Below are 18,768 nucleotides of genomic sequence, written 5' to 3' on the forward strand. Positions count from 1 at the left end.
GCGGGCCCAGTGCTGCCCGGCTCCTCGCTCCACACGGCTCGTCCTCGGCTCGCACAGGCGCTCCGGGAAGGTCTACCGGGCGAGCAGTCTCGACGGCCCTGGGAGTTTGTGGGTGCGTGGCAGGGGTGGCCTCGTGCCTGTAGGACATCTCCAGGGGTGGGGGACAGGAAATGCAGCGTGGATGGTCCAGGCAGAAGCCGGGCAGAGGAGAGCACGGGATCTTCGAGGAGCTGAGAGAAGTTTCATCGGATGGTGGTGGACGCTCTGGAATCACGGGAGCTGTGCCTCCAGGGGGCCAGCACTTAGCAGGTGCTCCCGGAGCATCATCCCCTTCTTCCAAGAACAAGCAAGAACAGTGGGGACTGGAGCACGGGTGTGGCCGCCTGGGGCAGCAGCCAGGAGGCGGCAGGCAGGTGTGGGGGGAGGTGAGATCGAGGGAGGGCGGTGTGTCCTGAGAGGCGGGAGCTCCTTTGAGCTGGGAGGAAGCCAGGGGTCTTCCTGGAAGAAGGGGCGTTTGGAGCTGTACCTTGAGGAAAGCTCAGGCCCTGTGGACAGAGCGGCCACCGTTCCTCTTGGCAGGTGTAAGTGATACGCTGCTCGGGCGGTCAGCGGGTTCTCGGTGGCAGAATGAACTGACCCCGGACCGAGGTCCTTGTCCTGGACCTGAGCAGACGTCAGAGCCGCCCCGGGGGTCTGGCAACCAGGGCGGGTGGGGAGACGACTGGGCACCCGCTGGACGGGAGAATGCCCACCGCCTGCCTGAGCAGAGAGCTCCCCCTTCCTCTGGGGGCTGGAGCCCCGGAACCCGTGGGGGAGGCGGTCTGCTGGCCATGAGGGCACAGGGACAGACAGACTCTGGCAAGACAGGCCCCAGGTACCAGCCAGCAGCCCCGGGAACCCAGCCCCAGAGCCCCGGGTGAGGCTGGGTGCCCTGAATCGCCCCCACTAGCCTGGGGGTGCACAGAGGAGCGGTGAGAAAGCTCAAGCCTCCCCGTCTGTCTTTTTCTGCCTCAGCCCTGGACCTACTTTGGGTTTAATTGTTCTGTTTTCCCCACAGATTGTCATTTCTTTACAGAATGACGATGACAAAACATCCCAAACACTGTCTCTGGAGGCAGCCAGACCAGGACATTGGCTCCTTCAGTTTCCAGCTGGGGCTTTAGGTGTGGTTGTTGTGTGGCCTCAGTCTCCCCATCTGTATAGTGGGTTGTCCGAGACTTATACGAAGGTCGGTTCAGATGCCAGCTTGGCCCGTCTCGGGGGATGTCCAGTGCCAACTGGGGACGCACGGGGCCCGGATCTGTCTGTGGGAGCTTCCCAGCTGAGCCAGGGTTGGGTCTGGCACAGGAGGGGATCCTCTGGCCTCCGTCCCTCCCTCTAGCCCTGGAGGTGTGAGCTCAGATTGGGAGTCCACGCGTGCAGCCCCTGCACAGACCCCTGCCGGCATGGGTCCCCCGGGCACCGTGCTGATGCAGGGGCATCAGGAGTGCCAGGGAGAGCCGGCCTGGGGCTCAGGACCCGTCCCTCTGTGCCCTGGGAGAGAGCCGGGAGCGGAGGGGTGGGTCTCTCCCCCGGCTCACCCAGCCCGTGCCTCCTCACCCCCCCCGCCCCGGCTTTCACAGGCCCGCCAGCCATCAGGGCAGGAGGGGACCCCATGGGATGCTCAGTCCAAATGACCTACTGCAGGGCACGTCCTGCCTGAGTGTCTCCAGTGACGGGCACTCCTCACTTTCCGAGGGTCCCCCTCCCCGGACGGCTGTTCGTTAAAGTGCCCTCCTCCCCGTGCTCCCCCAGCTTGGGCCCCGCAGGCGTCCTCAGCCCTAATCCCCGACCCCCTGGGCCCCCACCCCAGCCTCCACTCCAGCCCTCCCGTAACCCGGGGCTGCCGACTCCTTTAGACTCAGCGGACACAGAAGATTCTAGTGACTTCTGAAGCCGCATGGGGCAGCTTTCCGCCAAATTTGCTTTTGGAAAGAGCTCTGGGCTTGGGGTCAGGCGACCCCTGTCCCTGTCCGGCCCTCCACCGAGGACTCCTGTGCCCTGGGGCGAGCACTTAACCCCTGGCCTGTGATGCTGTGGCTCAGAGGGTCTGAGCCACCCGCTTGGCACACGGCGCGAGGAGCAGACCCCGGTGAGCGTGTCCTAAGGGGCGAAGCAGCTATCACCCGCTGTTTCCACCTCGGCCCAGGGGCCCGGGCCTGGAAGAGGAAGGACACTGATGGTGTCCCACTGATGGAGCCCACCCAGGCCCCTTCCGGGGGCCATAAGCAAGGGGCTGGCGTACTTTACGCCTTCCAGCCATCCTCACGGTTACCCCCTTTTAGAAGTGAGAAAAGATCCACAAAGCTAAGACCTCAGCCCTGGCACCTGCGAATGTGACCTTACCTGGAAATGTGTCTTTGCAGAAGTAATTGAGTTAAAGTGGGGTCACACTGGAGCAAGTGGCCCCTGCGTGTGACAGGTGTCCTTACGAGGAGAGAGAGGTTTGGACACGGATACGCTCAGGGGGGAGGGCGCGTCACAGTGGAGGTGGGGTGCAGGCGAGCCCAGGAGTGCCTAGGGTCGCTGGCAAACGCCAAGGGCTGGGAGAAAAGCAAGGAAAGATTCTATCCAGTCTCAGAGGGTCACGGCCCTGCCGACACCTTGGTTTCAGACTCCGGTCCCCAGGCTGTGAGAGAGCACATTTCTGCCCCAGGACACTCCCACAGTCCAGTTTCAAATCCAAGCTCTGCCCTGAAAGCCGCTGTGTGACCTCGGGCAGCTTGCTTAGCCTCTCTGAGCTTCAGTCTCCTGGTCAGAAAAAAAGAGAGGGACGGTTTCCCTCACAGCAGGCCCTGGTGGCGGGAACAGAAGGGAAGAGGGTGGGACCTCTCCCCACGGCAGGGGGGGAGGGGCAGAGGAGGGGGGCCAGCCTCAGGTCCAGGTCCTGCCGGTGGGGGGCCCCCGGAGGGAAATGGGGTGTGAAGAGGCTTGTCTGCCTCCCTTTGATGTGCACAACTGCAGCCCAGGAGGAGCAGAGAGGGCACTCAGGCACTCGGAGCGGGTACAGGGCAGCGGAGTTCTGAGAAAGGCTGGCCCCGCAATTAGCCGTGGATCGAGTTTCTGCTCAAGGTCTGCAGCCGCCCGGAGTTGAAAGCCAGGAGCGGGGCCTCCGGTCCTCGGCCGGCACGTCCCCCCGGCTTCTCCTGCCCAGCCCTCTGCTTGGGACTCTGCTCAGTAAACATTAATTTACCCCCGATTACCGATGACAGGTCGGGGACGGCCTTGCCGCCATCGGGGTGAGGGCCTGGGGACAGAGCTGTGTCCTTCAAAGCACCAAAGGCAGGGGCCTCGTGGTGCCTGCAGGCAGAGGGGCCCGAGGCCCGGCCACACGGGGGTCCGCCTCTTCTGGGGGGGGCAGGCAAGCGGTCTTGCCAAGTGCTGAGGGGGGCCTGGTGCCAGGAGGGGCCCAGTGCCAAGCCCCCCTCCCCCCCCACTGGCCTGTTCCCCACCGGCTACTAAGAGATGGAACCCAGCCATGCAAGGAAATTGCTGAAGCCACACTGGCCACCAAGGGGAGGGGGCTGACGTCAAAGCAAAGAGGAGGCGTGGGAAGCCACCGCACGGAGTCGGAGCCAGAGCCGGAGTCGCGGGAAGAGTCACCAGAGGGGCCGGGGCAGGACTGGGGCCACCATGGCGGGAGAGCGGCAGGCCTCTTGTCCCATGAGCCTCTGCTTCCGGGGGCCGCTCCGTGGGGAGAACAAGGCCTCCGCTGCTGGGTGGTCTCTAGGATTCGATGAGACCCCAGCGCAAGGGTCCGCTGGGTCTGTGGCCCTGGACAGAAGCAGCCGGGGGGACTCACCCTGGCTGGGGCCCGGGGACGGCCGTGGGGAGGGACACAGGAATGAAGAGATGTCCTGGTGGGCGGAGGGGCCTGGCCGGCCGGCCCCCGGTTCCCGCAAAGGGCTGTCTCAGCCCTCAGAATTCACCCCTGCTGTGGACTGGGCTGCTCTGCAGGGAGGAGTGCTGTCCTGAGGCTGAGCCCGCCCCTCCCCGCCCACTCCCTGCCGATGCCTGGGCCGCTGGGATTGGGGTTGTGTAGAGACCCCGCTTCACACACACCCCGGCCCTGGGGGCGGGCATTGTCTCTGTCACCCTGACTCCGCCGTCTCCGGGCACGCTCCGTGCCTGGCGTGATCCGGAACTTTCCGTGTCTCAGGAAGTGGCACGGCCAGGGTTGGGTCCCAGGCTGGGTGTGGCGTCTGAAGACAGGACTCGGCTTTCCCCGGGCAGAAGCCAGGCCCTCAGCCTCCAAGGAGGTGAAGGAGGCGGGTGGGGACGTTCTCAGGGCGGCTTCGAGAGTCGGGGACCGTGATGCAGTGATGTTCGCGCGGAACCTGAGACTGTGACCTCGTTTGGAAGTGAGGTCTTGCGGGTGTGGTGAAGGCAAGGACGGGTTAGAGTGGACCCTGGGCCGAGTGACTGGGGTCCTTACAAGACACACGGAAGATGCCACGTGGGGTGGAGGCCAGACCGGCGGGCTGCGGCCACGAGCCCGGGAGCGCGTCGACCCCCAGCAGCTGGAAGGGGCAGGAAGGACCCTCCCCTGGAGCCTCTGGGGGGGGTGGGGTGTCCCTGCTGACACTTTGATTTTCTCTCTGGCGTCCGGAACTGTGGGAGATGCCATGTCTGAGGTTTGAAGCCCCCTCTGGTTATCAGTCGTGTTAGCCCAAGGACCGCGGAAGCCTTCACAAGAGTGACCAACGTGACCCTCCCCTCCGCCCCTTGAGACACACTTTTGTCGTCACTGTTTCTATTTTACAGAAGAGGAAACCGAGGCACGGTCCGGGGTGGGGGCCCCGGCGGGGGGGCGGGCGCTGGCCGAGACCCGCACAGCATCCCGTGGGGAGTAGACCAGGGCTCCCCGCTTTCCCAATTCTCCTCTCGGCCGGGAGGCTCCATTTGGTTGTTACTGTGCGGCACAAATCGATGCCAATTAGAGTTTAATACTAATTGATGAATGAGCCGGCATTCGCGGAGCCCCTCCTGTGCAGGGCGCTGGGCATGGCCATGAGTCACACAGCCCCTGCCCTGGGGCAGTCCCCGCTAAGCTGGGGAGAGAGCTCACGATTGGTTGGAGCTTTTCTTCACGAGACGATACCTAGCGAGGCAAAGGGACGTGATACCGAGCTCTGGGGTCGCCCCCAGGTTGGGGTCTCTCCACCGCAGCCAGTGGGAACAGACAGTGCTGCGGGCTCCCCGAGCGGCCGCGGCCAGGGCAGACGCCAGGGCCCCCTTCCCAGCGTCCCTCTTGTGAGGAGCGACCCTTCACCTTGTCTCTCCGTCCCCATGGGGCCGAGAGACAGGGGTGAGAGTCAGGCTCCCCCTCCCAGAAACCGGGCTCCGGGCACCTGGGAGGAGGCAGCGTGGTGAGTCTGGGCTCCCTCCCCAAGGCTGTGATGTTCAGCTGTCCTAGTCCCATGAACCCGGCCGGGTCCTCCAGGAAGCTCCCGTTTGCCCTAGGCACCCTGACTTGGTTTCCACCAAAGAACTACCTGATAGAGATGGGGCTGCCCACAGGAAGTGGGGCCCAGACGCGGAACTCTGCAGCGGGCGGACCGTGTGCAGGATGGGGGGTGGGGGCGAGGGGGCACTGTGGTCCCTGAGCCCGAGGAGACCGGCAAAGGTGACTCATGGGCCGTGAGTTTGAGGACTGGAGCCTGGTCTGACACGTCCTTGGTCCTTCGCACCTGAGTCCGGCCCGGGACAGGTGCCGGGCAAATCCCGGGCAGGGAGGGAATCTCAATGTCGCACACACAGGAATTATGATTTTGAGTCACCACTCTGGTGACAACTATCCCAGAGCGGTTAACACGGAAATATGCGGTTTGTGCCAGATGGATCGTGGGATGAGGAATCCGCGTTCTCAGCCCGTGAAGGGTCTGTGCCCCCTTCCCCCGGCCCACGGGAGGTCAGCTCCCTACCATGTGGAATGGGGAGGAAGCAGACTGCTGGAGGCCGAGGGGACAGGCGCAGAGCTTGGTGACCAGCGAGAGGTCTAATTAGAAGCACACAGGCTGTCCGTTTCTGGGAAGTGCCCTCACCCCAGGGCTGCATCGGCATCGAGGGCTGAGCGGTCAGAGATGGGAGCCAAAGCCAGACCCCGGGGCATGCCCACCGAGGAGATGCTTCCGGGGCAGGGCTCGACCAACTGTCAGCTTGGTATCACACACACCACACCTGGCCCTCCCGCTCATCCCCCAGGCAGGGCCACCATTCCATCTCCATGGCATTTCACTTCTTGCTGGAAGTGCTGTGTCCTAGTCAGCTGACCTCCCTGCAACCCGCTGTCCATGCTGCTGCTGGGGTGACAGTTTTCGGTGCTATTCAGGCAGGCGGGCAATGGCGATGGACAGGGGTAAGGACTTTCCAACCGGGGAGGGTGGCAAAGGCACAAACCAGAAAAACTGGCCAAAGCTTGCTGGTAGAATCCAGGCAGTTACTTTATGTCTCCATGGAAGTAACCGAAGGAGACACAGACCCTGGAATGTCGTGACTTGGCTCCTGACTACACCTGGGCATGGCAGAAGCCATATTATGGAACATCGAGGAAACCCCTTGGGAGCATGGGTCGCAGGGTCCCAAAAGACACAAGGTTTTCCAGGGTCTACCTTTTTTAAATAGTGTGTGTGGATTTGAGAAAATGGCCAAAAGTAAAGGTGACAGAGGGACAAAGCTGTTCCACAAAGCAAGAGATGCCACCAATGGAACAGAAACTACATACAAAATATCAGAAATTAGATGATAAGATAGCACAGAGTAAATTTCCCTGAAACAAAGGAAAGACTAGTTTGCAAACTAAGCAGCTGATCATTTTCCAGGTTGAGGTGACGAAGAACGGGTCACATTGACACAAATCTTGGTCAAATTTATTGAATTCCAAAGGAAAAGAGATGTCTTCAGGCAACCAGCCTGCAAAAACAAGTTCAGCTATTATCAAATAACTCTGTAGCACCACTCAATGCCATACAACAAATTTCTGGGAGCAGGAACTTGGGGAGGAATAACCTAGTGTAAAAAAAAACAAACCAGACACTAGAAAGTTGCTCCATTCTGAAGGCAACAGTCTGACATTCTCAAGCATGAGATAATGCAGAGCAGAGAGCAGCCATAAGTCCATGTTGGGATGGACCACATCCATTCCATGACCACATCGGGCCAACCAAACATAAAAGGAGAAGTTGTAATAAAGGCAGCACGTGATGCCAGAAGAGAGCAGAGCAATGACTAGAAATGGCAAGGAGAGGAGATGTTGTCCAGCAGTTCTATACCCAGCCAAGATGGCCCTTGAGTTTAAAGGCAAAAACATAGGCAATGTCAATATCCACATATGCAAGAATTCAGAAAATATGGCATTTAGGACCCTTCCTGTGGGAAAGAGGCCTTTTTGAAAAAAAAAGTCTGGTAAAAGATGATTGAAATTTTAAAAACCTCAGGATTGGAAACATTGTAGTTAAACAAAAAGCTGAGGGTAAGCATTGAATCAAGTTTTACACACTCAACAAATACATGTATTAAGATTGAAGAAGAGTTCATGCATGTTATAAACCTTGACAAAGTGAAACCAATGCTACAATGAACAACAAAGTTGGGGTTATTGATTGGGATTGCATTAAACCTACACGTTGGGGTGGGCAAACTTTCCTAAAGAAGCAGATAGTAAATATTTTAGGCTTTGAAGACTATACAGTCTTTGTTGAAAGTGATCAAATTTGCCACTGAAGTTAGAAACACCCATAGACAATATATAAGCTAATGGGTGTGGCTGTATTCAAATAAAACTTTACTTACAAAAACAGGCAGCCAGCCTGAGGGCCATAGTTTGCAAGCCCTCACTATAGATTAATGAGGGGGAAAGAATCAACTTAACACTATTGAATGTCCCAATCCATGAATATGGTATGTCTCTTCATTTATGTAGATCTGTCACTCACAAATGTTTTGAGTTTTTGTACAGAGGTCTAACAAACCTGTCATTAAACTTATGCCTAATTACTTTTATTTTACTCCAGACGATTTTTACAATTATTTTACTTTGACTTCCAGTTTTGAAAAAGATGTCAACTTCCAAGCCTTTGCTAGTTTGGATAAATACGACTGATTTTTGTATATCGACCAGGTATCTTGCAATGTTACAGAGTTCACTCATTAAGTCGAGCAGATTTTTGATGATTTCTTATGACTTCTTATGATGCTGCCACAAATAGAGTTTGTTTCTTCCCTCCCAACACGAATGCCTTTTGCTTATTTATTTTTATTTTTCTTTCTTGCCTAACTGAATTAGCTAGGCCCTCCTGTACAATCTTGGACAGACAGGAGTGGTGGAGTAGGCATCTTCTTTTGTTCTCATGCTTAGGGGTACATCCAGTCACTCCCCATCAGGGATGGTATTGTCTGTGGGTTTTCATGCATGCCCTTCACAAAACTGAGGAAGATATCTTCTCGTCTTACTTTGCTGAGAGTTCTTATCATGCATGAGTTTTGAAGAATGGATCCTACAGAATGATCTTGTTGCCTCTGTAAAAATGATCGTATGCTTTCCTCCTTATTCTGCTAACACAGCGATCACATGACTTTCAAATCTTGATTCAACCTTGCATTCCTGGAATAAACCCTATAGTCATCTTACTAGAGTTGAATTCAATCTGCTAATATTTTGTTGAATACCATACGAGATATTATTCTAGAAAAGATATGATCTGGTTCATGTTCATGAAAGATATTGGTCTGGTTTTCTTTTCTTGTAATTCCTTTGTCTGGTTTTGGTATCAGGGCAATTCTGGCCTCCAAAAGACAAAACAAAAAAACAAAAACAAAAATAAAACCAATGAGTTGAAAGCATTTCTTCCTTCTCCGCTATTTTCTGAGAGATTTTGAGTTACATTGACATTATTTCTTTCTTATGAGTTTGATAAACCATCTGGGCCTGGAATTTTGTTTGTAGGAAGGTATTGGAAACAAACTGAATTTTTTCATAGTTATAAAGCTATTCAGAATTCCTATTTCTTCTTGAGTCAGTTTGATAACATAGTTTTCAAGGAATCTTGAAAATAAGTTATCAAATATTGGCATATGGGTTTTATTCTGCTTTATTCTATTTAAAAAAAATTTTTTGAAAACAAAAAGTTGTGCATCATTAATATACACATTTGATGGATTTGGACATAAGCATACACCTGTGAAACCGTCACCACAATCTACGGCCTCTGAAAATTTCCTTCCACCTTCTTACTCCGGTAGTTTATATTTCCTTATTATCTTTTTAGTGACTTTGGGATCTGCGGTGAGATTTTTGTCTTCCTTTTCTAAGCTGGTAAACTTTGTTTTCTCGATCGGCCTTTCTAGGAGTTTATTAAATTATTTTGCTTTTTTTAAAGAAAAAATTTCTGACTTTTTAAATTTTCTGTTTTGTTTCTATTTCATTCTTTCTGTTCTTTAATACTTCCTTCATTCCCTTTGCCTGTATCTGTCTCTCCTTTTTTTTTTTTTTTTGCTTCATAACATAAACATAAATCACTGATTTCAAACCACTTTTTCCTGTATAACAGAAATATTTAAAGAAATATATTCCACTATAAGCATTTTTAACCATAATCTCAGAAATTCGGAGATATTATGTTTCCACGATTAATTGTGTTAAAACATTTTCGGGGCACCCGGGTGGCTCAGTTGGTTAAGTGTCCGACTTCAGCTCGGGTCATGATCTCACAGCTCATGAGTTCGAGGCCCACCTCAAGCTCTATGCTGACAGCTCGGAGCCTGGAGCCTGCTTCGGATTCTGTGCCTCCCTCTCTCTCTGCCCCAACCCACTCTCATTCTGTCTCTGTCTCTCTCAAAAATAAATAAACATTAAAAAAAAATTGGGGCGCCTGGGTGGCTCAGTCGGCTGAGTGTCCAACTTTGGCTCGGGTCATGATCTTGCAGTTGATGAGTTCGAGCCCCACATTGGGCTCTGTGCTGAGGGCTCGGAGCCTGGAGCTGCTTCGGATTCTGTGTCTCCCTCTCTGTCTGCCCCTCCGCCGCCCATGCTCTGTCACTCCCTCTCTCGAAAATAAATATCAAAAAAAATTTGTTTTAATTAAAAAAAAAAGCACATTTTCTAATCTTCCTGGTGAATTATTCTTTGACCCATGGATTATTTAGAAGACGATTAGTTTCCAGATCTTTGGGGATTTTCTGAATACTTTTTTTTAGATTATTATTTCTTATTTAATTCTGCTGTGGTCAGAGACCATACACTGTGAGGCTTCAGTCTTCTGAGATTTACGGACTTCCCTGATAGCTCAGACGTGGTTTATCTTGGCAGATGCCCCGTCGGCACCAGAGAAGAAGGTGTGGCCTGCATTTGTCGGGTGTAGCGTTCTGTAAATGCCAGTGAGGTCGAGGGGGGTGATAATGCTCAGTGCTGCTGTACCTCGTCTGTGCGCTTGATCGACTACTGAGAAGGAAGGGCAAAATCCTCCCCGGTCTTTCTTCGCCGCTGCCCGTTGTCCACAGCCTGAGCACCGGGACCTCATCCAGCCTGTGTCTTCCTACAGCCGTTTACGCAAGAGGGCAGACCCAGCGCCAGCTTTTCCATCACGTCCCAAGCAGGCTCCACGCTGACAGCACAGAGCCCGACGCGGGGCTCCACCCCACGAACCGTGAGATCATGGCCGGAGCTGAAACCACGAGCCAGACGCCTAACCGATTGAGCCACCCAGGCGCCCCCCACCCAGGCGCCCCAATATACACTCCTTGGTCCAATCTGGCACATAGTAGGTACTCAGTAAGTCAAGTGCATACAGGTGATAGTTAATTAATGATCATCCCTCACATTTGTCGTATTTCACGTTTTCAAGGAACTTAAACGTTTATTATCTCACAGCCACGATACTCCTGTAAGACACAATGCTGCATATAGTATTCGTCCAATTCTTGGATGAGGAAACTAAGATTTAAACAGATCCAGTGACCATGCAGAGTTGCAGAGCTGAGAGCTGCTAGTCTGCCCTGGAAACCCCCAGACCGATGCACCCCACACCCCGCCCCGGATGGCTCGCTGCCTTCCCGTGTCCTCGCTTTCCCCTGATCACCCTCCCTTCTCTGTCCTCTGGTGGAAAAAAAAGCACCAAACAGGCGGGAATCTCCCAAGATCAATACGGTGGGTCCATAAATCAGGAATGACCAGTGGTCCCATAAAAGCTGGCAACGTGTGAACCCCAACACTTGAGAAACCGTGTCACTGAATGACTTCAACATTTATTCAAGCTGGTGTCCGGGTCAAAGCAAATTAGGGAAGGAAAACTTGGAGCAGCACGGCTGCGAATGGGGGTGGGCACAGGGGCTGGTCACAGATGCCTCAGGTGAGCCAAGCAGAAAGGGATAGAAACGCGTTTCCCCCAAACCCAAATGCGCAGGTCTTCCAAATAAGATCTCACGGCTTCTCGTGCGGGGAAAGGTCGTCCGGAGCTTCTCGGGTGGGAAGCGACTGCAGAAGCTACAGGAAATGTCTCTCACGCAGTCTCTGCACCCGTTTGGGCCAAGATACGATTCTGTTTCAGTGGCTCCGGTTTCTGTGAAACTTTCAGGGCGGGGAGAGAACCCACTTTAAGACATCCAGAGGGGGTCCTACACCTCCCAGAGCACTCAGGACGTTCGGGACAGGCGGCATACGGGCCGGATGTTCCAGAACCCGTGCTCGATATTTGCTATCCGAGAAAATCAACCACTCATTTGTCTCTGTCACCGGAGACCTCCAGAAAGGACCTTAACCAAGGCTTCCAGCTTGAAATTCAAGCCCAGAGATTGTGTCTAGACATATGGACCTGTCAGGAAATGACAGTGACGTGAAGCACTCCGTATTAATATCTACCACTCAATGGATACTTTTGAATGGAGGGACAAAACCGGGAAGGACTGGCTGAATGCGTAATTAACTCAACGGACTCAAAATGACTTCAAAAGCAGGTTGATACTGATTGCACTGAAAAAATGCCCCGCCCCTTAAATTCCATGGGCTTTCCCGCAAAGACCTTTTCCATCACTCCCAGCTCGGGGACCCACGCCGGGCACAGAGCAGACGCTGCACAAGCCGTTGTTGAATAAACAGATGAACGAATATGGAATCTTCAGAACTGAAGATTGAGGGGCGGAGCCTCCAGAAAGGGTTTGAGGCTTCTCTGAAATGGACTTGGTTGTGTTGATCGCCCCCGACAAATTCTTCCTCCCGGGAGCCAGCTCCGAGGAGCGGAGCCGGCTGGTCCCCGCGGCCCGTCTGGCTGCAGTGACCCTGCTTTGCGGCCCCTGTTCAAGCCCACAGCGTCTGCAGATCCAGACCTGCCTCGTCCGTGTTTGAGGATTGGTGTCTAACCGGGATCTGGCCCGGAGTGAGGCCAAGGAGATAATTATTGAACATATGATATGATCAAATACAGTTAAATTTAGGCTGCAAACATCATTACACGTCTGAACGGAAATGTGTTTTGTTTCACAACAAGTTTAGAGGTAGGAGCAAATTAAAAAAAAACACCTTTGGGGCGTCTGGGTGGCTCAGTCGGTTAAGCATCCGACTTCGGCTCAGGTCATGATCTCTTGGTTGGTGGGTTCGAGCCCCGCGTCGGGCTCTGTGCTGACAGTCAGAGCCTGGAGCCTGCTTCAGATTCTGTGTCTCCCTCTCTCTACCCCTTGCCTGCTCACACTCTGTCTCTCTCTCTCTCTCTCTCTCAAAAATAAACATTAAAAAAATAATAAATAAAAATTAAAAAAACACTTTTTTGACCCAAATCTGTAAAATATAATAATAAAACCCAAGTCTATCACCACACAAAATATAATAAGAAAATCATATTCATAAATATCTAAATATATGACAAAGATATTTAATAAGTGTATTTATTATTTGTTTACCACAGACCTTGTATCTCCTTACCTCGGGAGAAAAACCCTGATCATTCTACCTGTTTCCACTGGTTTAACTTCACTCATTGGATTATCTCTTGTATATAAGTTGAAATGTCGAACTTAAAAACATTCACCAGAAGACAGATAGTCTCTCTGGATATTACATGAATAGACGCAAATTCAAAACAGAAATCTAATACTGAACGGGCATTAGGAATGGATTGTTTGATTAAATCTTGTCTGAATTATCAGTTACATAATAAGGAAAGTGTTAGCTTTGCCTGAAGAGCCCAGACGTCACTCTGTGTGGTTAATCTTCATCTAAAGGAGACCAGATACTTCTTGGTGGCAATTGAAAACCAACATTTTTCTTATTTAAGGTGATTGGAATGACGGATGCATAAATCATAACATATGAAATTCCCCCATAACGTAGAGTTTCTTTAATACCAAACATTTGTTCCAATTTCTTGACAAGCACTGCGTGTGTGAAAGGCTTAGCACCCGCCGAGCCTGTGCTAATGTGGGCATTTCCTGAAACGTTAGCACTGCCTCTAAGTGAGAGGCGACTAAAAAGCGTGGATTTCGGCAATACTTTCCAGCCGGCGACAATCACTTCCGGGTGGCTTCTCGATTTTTGTAAAGAAGTTAGAATGACTTGGTCAATCACCCGGGTTGGTTTCTTGGGGTTTTGTTTTGTGGCTGTGGACGTCACATTTTTTCGGCTTGGCAAAACTGACCCGGAGCTCCCTGGAGGAGCCCAGTGTGTGACTGTGGTGTGGACCGCGAGGGACACCCCGCTTTCTCGGAACATCCCTCCCGATAGTGAGAACCAGGGGAGCGGGGGTGGGGGTGCGGGCAGCCTCCGTATTGCAAACCCTCCTCGCCAGAGAGCACCGTTCACCAGGCGAGACTGTCTGCGGGGCGATTTATCTAAGCCGTAGGGAAAGTGCCAGACCGGCTGACGCACCGTGTAGTGTCGTTGTGGAAAATGACATGTAGAAACGTCCGGAAGGAAGTACGGAAACGCACATTTTTAGAGACGTTGGCTAGTGGCTGCTGCCTCCCTCTGCCTGCCTGCACCCGCCAGCGTGTCCGGGGCCACGGGGAAGGGGCCGAGAGCCTCCCCGTGGATGTGTGGCTTCCGCCGGCCCCGGGCGGGCCCCCCACCGAGGGTCGCCACGCCAGGGCAGGCGACACCCAGCAACGTGTCTCGCGAACGAGTGCTTGTGCGTCCTCAGCTGTCCCCCGGGGGCGACAATCAGTCGGACTTCGTGGAGGAGAGTGTGAGGGGCTGGGTCGAGCCCACCGCAGTCTGGGTGGCGGCAAAAGCATCCTTCGGGCCCCTTTCTGAGAACAAGGCCCCTGTAAGCCCCTTGGGTCCCCGCAGTGCGCCAGCCACGCGGCACCTGCACGGCCCCCTTCTCCGCGTCGCCCTCCATGCGTGTGCACCTCCACTGGGCTCAGCTACCCCCACCCACTGCTCCTCTCGGTGCAAATGGTAGGGAACACTTGACCTTGAAGCTCATGCTTTCCCCCACTGTAGCCACAATTAGCCCGCACCCCTGGAAGGACTCAGAGGAGGGGTGTCGAGGGACAGTGGCTGTGCTGAGGGGCGCCCTGCATGCCGGCCATGAGCCGGGGGTGGGTGCAGGAGGGGGACAGACAGACGGGACCAGCAGGACCACCACCATCAGGCCACCTTCTGGGCTTCAGGCCCACCCGCCCCGAGACTCAGGCCAGGTCCCTCCGGCCATCCGTTTTCTTGCCCGTAGACCCACAGATTGGGCAGAGTGCAGTGATGAGTCCCCTTTCACAGGAAGCCGCCGGCTGGGCCAGGGTGGGTGTGCAAAGTGCCCGCCTGGGTCCCGCGGGCGGGCATTGTGCCCTGGCGACCGCTCCGGGGGCAGCTGGGCCTGGATCTGCCGAATCTGATCTGTTTACCACAGACCTTGTATCTCCTTACCTCGGGAGAAAAACCCTGATCATTCTACCTGTTTCCACTGGTTTAACGGAGATCTGATCTCCGATCTGTCACGGCCTGAAGCCTCCGCACGGTCACCACAGGAGCGGGGCAGGGCGCACCCCCGAGACGCCCGTCGCTGCCTCAGTTTCCCCCTTTGAGGTGCCCCCACCCCCGCGAATGCCATCCCCCCTACAGGAGAGAGGGGACCCGGGATACGCAGGGGCCGGTGGGTCCACCCTAAGGGGCCGCCCCAAGCCTCCCTTCTTGTAGGAATCAGGCTGCAAGCAGCCTCAAGGGGAAGGTCCCTAGAGGGAGCGTCGGAGGCCAAACCTACACTGGGACTGTGTAGTTGTTACAGAATGTTCCCGAGGGAGCAGGAGAAGGAGGAAGAGAAGGGAGAGAGACGGAGGCAGAGGCCAGGAGGGGGACAGACCCAGACCCTGGAGTCCTGGACAAGGGAAGGGGGACGGGAACAGAGAGGAGGAAGGGAGGAGCCCCAGGCCTGGCTGGCGAGGCGGCAGGAGGGGACAGGTGTGGATGGGATGAGTCTGAGGGCCTCCAGCAGCCCCGTGGGAGCCTGGGCCGGGGATGGCCTGTGGGTCTCCGGCCCAGGGGGTGCCCCGGCGGGAGTGTTGGCCCAGGCGTCCCTGGGGGCCGCGAGATGGCAGGAAAGAGGCCGCGCCCGTGGGCTGAGGCTGGAGCGCTCCGTCAGGAGCCGGGAGGTCAGAGGCGGAAAGAGAAACAGGAGAGAGTGTGTCCCAGGGCCAAGTGACCCGACACCAGGCCCCTCGGTATTCCCACACGGGGTCTTCTCTGACGTGAGCCTGTTCCTCACACTCAGACCCTCTGCTGAGGTGACAACAGCCATTTCCAGTCACACACAGGGCTTTACGGGCAGACTATTCCAAGCCCAGAGAGGTCGAGCCACTGCCCTTAGGTCACTCAGCAGGCCCAGCGGGGGCTCGGCCTCCAGGAAAATCCCGCCCACCCACCTCATCGGAGCTCAGCCTAGAGAACGTTCTGGAGAGCATTTGACGGATGAGGGAACCCAGAGGGGCGCCAAGCAGCCCTGGGGACAGCCGGAGCCACGGGCTGACACCCTTGTGAGGGGGGGGAGGGGCCATGCAGCCGTCACTGGGTCCCCCGTGTCCATCCAGGCTCTGAGGGGGAGAAGGTGGAAGGGCCTGCGAGGGCGGTCTGTGGATCATTCTAGAAGGTGGGCGGGGACCAGAGAGTGAGTGAGCAAAGCCAGGACCTGAATCGCAGTGTCCCGAGTCCGGGGCAGGGCTCCCCACCCCGAGCTGCCCGCCTCGGTGTGCTGGGGGCGGCTGGGGCCCATCTCGGTCCCACAGAACGACCCGCAGGCGGGGCCCGGGGGCAGAAGGGCTCAGGAGGGCACCTGATGTCCAGCCCCGGCAGGTGAGCCGGACAGCGGCATCCTCGTCGCAGAAACTCCCGGCCTGAGCGGACACGGCACCAGGCGGGGCGGCGGGGGGCTCGCGCCAGCTGGGTGGCCAGCTGGGGCTGGGGAGGAGGCCGGCAGGAACGGGAGGGGTGCCCCCGTGCCCCCTGTGCCCCCGGCGGCCTGGTCGGAATCTCCCCTTGGGCTGGCGGGATGCAGAGAAGCGGGTCGGCGTGGGCAGAGGAAGCTGCGGCCAGGCCCGTCGGGGACGCCCCGATGACACCAGGCGTCGAGGAGCATGGAGACACGGCCCTTGACCTCAGCCTCACGGCACAGGCAGATTTCCGCCGGAGGATGAGGAGACGGAGGAGGGGAAGGACGGTGCCCGGCGGGGCCTGACGCGGGGAGGGCGCGGGCGGGCCGGCCGGAGGGGTCAGGGACGTGTGCGGGGCCGGCCTCCCCCCGCTGGCTGGTGCGGCCGCCAGGTGCGGCGCGAGGGCCGCCGTGCGGCGGTCTGTCTGTCTGTCTGTCTGGGAGCGCCTGTGAGCGAGAGCAGACCCCGGCTGGAACCGGGCTGCCCCCTAATGAGAGCCAGGTGGGGCCACACCTCGCCTGTCGGGCGGCACCTCCCGGCTTTGATCAGCGATAAGGGCCTAAGTGTTCCCAGGACCCCTGCCCTCCCCCACAGCTCCCCGGCCACCACTTCCCTTTCAAAGCCACCTCTCATCACCCGCCGCGGGGCAGGCACGGGCGGGCGAGGCCAGGCCAGGGGGCGGCAGGAGCTCGGATTCCCTGCGCCCCTCCCCCACCAGCGCCGCCCAGCACTCGTGCACCCCAACACAGAGCTGTACCCCAACACCACCCACTCAGGACCCAGACCCGACGGAGGGAGCCCGGGGCTCTGGACGCCAACGGGCCTCCCTGCGCTGCCCCGCCAGCCTCCCGGGACGCAGGCGCCCTCCAGGTGTGCCTGGGGACTCGGGTGGGGGGCTCAGACGGCACCCGGGACAGCCCCGCGTCACTCCCTGCTCTCCCCTCCTCCCTCCCCGTCTGTTTTATTTTGGTGACTCTTCTTGGTTTGAAAAATGGAGCCCAAAAGCCAGCTCTCTCTGGCGCAAAGCGGCGAAAGGCAGCGTGGGCAGAGAGCCGGCCCCGACGCAGGACGGGATCCGAGCCGCCGCGGGCCCGCGGGTCTCGGTGCTCTGCCCAGGCCTCCCTTGCCCGGCAAGGCCTCACGGACGGAGACCTGGTCCCGGGGCCTGCGGCCAGGCGTGGTGTCCGAGCCGGCACCTGCGTTCTGTGTCCCCCTCTCCGCGTGGGCATATCCCCCAGGCCTCCCGTGGCGCAGGAGGGGAAAGGGGTGGTGGCCGTGAGTGTCCTCGTGTGTGGTCAGCGTGGTGGCCACCGGCTGCCGGGAGGGCCGGGCGCCTGTCCCTGGGCTGCGTGACTTGGGAAGTCACCAGCCTCCCCGAGGCCCCACGCGCTCCTCTTTGAAGTGAGTCTACACTGTGTGGTGTGTGAGGGCTGGTGTGGACGAGGGTCCGGCCCCTGCACTCGTCTACGTTGCCAGCAATGGGAAGAGCGGGGCCCGGGCTGGTGGGGGGAGAACAAGGACGGCTCTGCCATCTGTCGTGGCAGTCCCGGGTTCATTGACGGCCTCCCCCAGTCTCCGCTGTCGGCAGCCAGAGGCCCTGTCCTGTCCTTGCAGGGGCTCCGGGGGAGCTGCCCTCCCCCGCCCCCTCCCCCTACTGTCCCTTCTGCAGCACAGGAGACAGAACCCCGGGAAAAGTGCACGTGTGCGTGCATGCCATGTGTGCATGTGGATGTGTGTGCACGTGTGTGCATTATGCGTGTGCATGTGCCTGTGTGTGCATGTGTGTGTGTGTGCATGTACGTGCGCGTGCATGTGTGCGTGCATATGTGTGCATGTGTGTGCCTGTGTGTATGTGCATGCGTGCATATGTGTGCGTGTGAGTGCATGTGTGCGCGTGTGAGCACATGTGTGTGCATATGTGTGCGTCCGTGTGAGCACGTGTGTGCATATGTGTGCATGCGTGTGTGAATGTGCATGTGTGCCTGTGTGTATGTACATGCGTGCATATGTGTGTGAGTGCATGTGCGTGTGCGTGCGTGTGAGCACGTGTGTGCATATGTGTGCATGCGTGTGTGCATGTGCATGTGTGCCTGTGTGCATGTGCATGTGTGCATGTGTGTGAGTGCATGTGCGTGCGCGTGCGTGTGAGCACGTGTGTGTCCATATGTGTGCATGAGTGCATGTGTGCATGTGCGTGCGTGTGAGCACGTGTGTGTCCATATGTGTGCGTGCATGTGTGTGCGTGCATGTGAACACGTGTGTGCATATGTGTGCATGTGTGTGTGCCTGTGTGTATGTGCATGCGTGCATATGTGTGCGTGTGAGTGCATGTGTGCATGTGCGTGCGTGCGAGCACATATGTGTGCATATGTGTGCGTGCGTGTG

This window comes from Panthera leo, chromosome B1 (genome assembly GCF_018350215.1).
Source record: "Panthera leo isolate Ple1 chromosome B1, P.leo_Ple1_pat1.1, whole genome shotgun sequence".
Taxonomy (NCBI): Eukaryota; Metazoa; Chordata; class Mammalia; order Carnivora; family Felidae; genus Panthera; species Panthera leo.